General features: G+C 48.7%; 1 pseudogene; it reads left to right on the forward strand.

The window, feature by feature from the left end:
* On the forward strand, positions 1-549 carry LOC102832155 (annotated as a pseudogene).
* Positions 550-2,200: the final 1,651 nt, after the last annotated feature.

Below are 2,200 nucleotides of genomic sequence, written 5' to 3' on the forward strand. Positions count from 1 at the left end.
ATGCAGAGCATCAAGTGTGTGGTGGTGGGTGAAGAAGCCATGGGCAAGATGTGCCTGCTCATACGCTACACAACCAACACCTTTCCCAAGGAGTGCATCCCCACAGTGTTTGACAATTACAGTACCCGGAGCGCAGTTGATGGACACTCAGTGAACCTGAACCTGTGGAACAGAGGGCCAGTAGGAGTATGTCCACTTCTGCACACTCTCCTACCCTCAGACCAACATCTTTGTCATCGGTTTCTCCATTGCCAGCCCACCCTCCTATGAGAATGTGCATCCACTGCCCCGATGTGCCCATCCTCTTGGTGGGCAACCAGAAGGAGCTGAGGGTCCAACCTTACACTTTACGACACCTCAAGGAGTGGGGCCAGGCACCCCATCACCCTACAGCAGGGCCGGGCACTGGCCAAGCAGATCCAGGCTGTGCGCTACCTCGAGTATCCTGTCCTGTAGTAGGGCGGTGTCAAGGAAGTGTTTGCTGAGGGTGTCTGGGCTATGCTCAACCCCACACCAGTCAAGCATGGGTGGTCCTGCATCCTCTTGTGACCCCAGTGCTCAGCTTGGAGGCTGCTCCTATCCCTCTCCAGTCATGCCTTGGTGCCTTTTCTGTTCCCAGCTGTGCCTTAAGGACTAAATCTGGCACCCTTTGCCAGTGTGCTCCCTGAAGCCCATGTTCTCTGAATGTCTTTCCTCTTTAAGCAAGCCTGTAGGGAAAGGGGCTTTGACCCTTTCTGCACTTGGGAACACCAGATGTTCTTATGAGCTCACCAGGCCAAGGTTGGGTCGCTTTCCGTGAAGCCAGCCTTGTGCCCTCTCCCCATCTTCCCTGCTGACCAGTTCATCTAGCTTTTCCACACAGGTGTTGCTGACTATTGCGGTGCCTCAGGTTAGGGTCTCTCAGCCATCCCTACCTAACATCTGCCTTTGCTGCTCTTGGAATTGTCCCCTCCCCGAGACATTCTCTCACATCCCTAAGTAAAGAGCCACAGAATCTTGAGATGAATGTGCCCTAACCTGCCCCCATGTAGGTTGGCCTTTTGCATCCACTGACTGACTCAGCTCCTTGGGGCAGCATCAATAAAACCACCTATCTCCAGTGGGGGTGGGGGCGGGGAGGCGGGGGAAGACATAACAAGCTGCCAGTTTCCAAACACTCATCATTCTGACAGGGTACAGATCACATAGGTCTTCTGGAAACATAATATAAGGTCTCCCTCCAGCCAAACGAAAGCAGATTCACTTTGCTGGGTCGGTGCACCTCCTCAATCTCAGAGCCATCGAATACACAACATAAGCATATGAATATGGTCTCCAGTGCCCAAAGACAAAAGCTAATGCTTCCTTCTTCACTTCAGTCTCCCCAATAAACACAGATAGATCCAAATGTATCTCTGAAGAACTGTAGTTAGGGATACGAGATATCCAGACATCCCTGTGGGTTCTAGGGTTCATCTTTCACATACACACCTTCAAACAACTAGTCTTCATTGAGCACGTATTGACCCATGCTAACTACTTCCATTTATTATTTAACCCCCATAAACAACTCAGTGAGGTAGGTAAGCATCACAGTCAGGGTTGGTCTTGCTTCACATCTCAGCGTTCTTACTGCTAGACATACGTCATTAATGTGAAAAATCATCAGGTAGTAAATTTTTACTCTTGTAACTGTGAAAAGCCAGATGTCAAGAAAGTTGATAAGTGAGAGAAAGTGTACAAGTACACGGTTTATAGATCAATTCAGTAACTTGACGAATGTCACACAGCTGGTAAGTAGCATGAATGAGATCTAGATTCAGGGATCTTTGCCTCCCAAGCCACTTCCGATGATATGACTTCGTGTTCTAGCATAACATACTGAGAAATGGAGTCAAGTGAAGCCATCTGACTATTAAAATGACTTACCAGCTGCTCCTTGGAAAACCCTGTACAGAGTTGCTATGAGTCAGAACTGACTTGACGACTCTTAATAAAAACAACAGTCTAAATGAAACACTGATATTAGGGAGCGTGGTTACTTTTATCATATCCCACTAGCTGGCGGAGGTGGTTGTGGGCCTTCGAGTCGATTCTGACTCATAGCGACCCTGTATAGGGTTTCAGAGGTTGTAAATCTCTGTTGTTGTTGTTGTTGTTAGGTGTCGAGTCCTTAGCAACCAGACCCTATGCACAACAGAAGGAAACACCGCCAGGTCCT

The sequence above is a fragment of the Chrysochloris asiatica genome, unplaced genomic scaffold (assembly GCF_000296735.1).
Source record: "Chrysochloris asiatica unplaced genomic scaffold, ChrAsi1.0 scaffold00005, whole genome shotgun sequence".
Classification (NCBI taxonomy): domain Eukaryota; kingdom Metazoa; phylum Chordata; class Mammalia; order Afrosoricida; family Chrysochloridae; genus Chrysochloris; species Chrysochloris asiatica.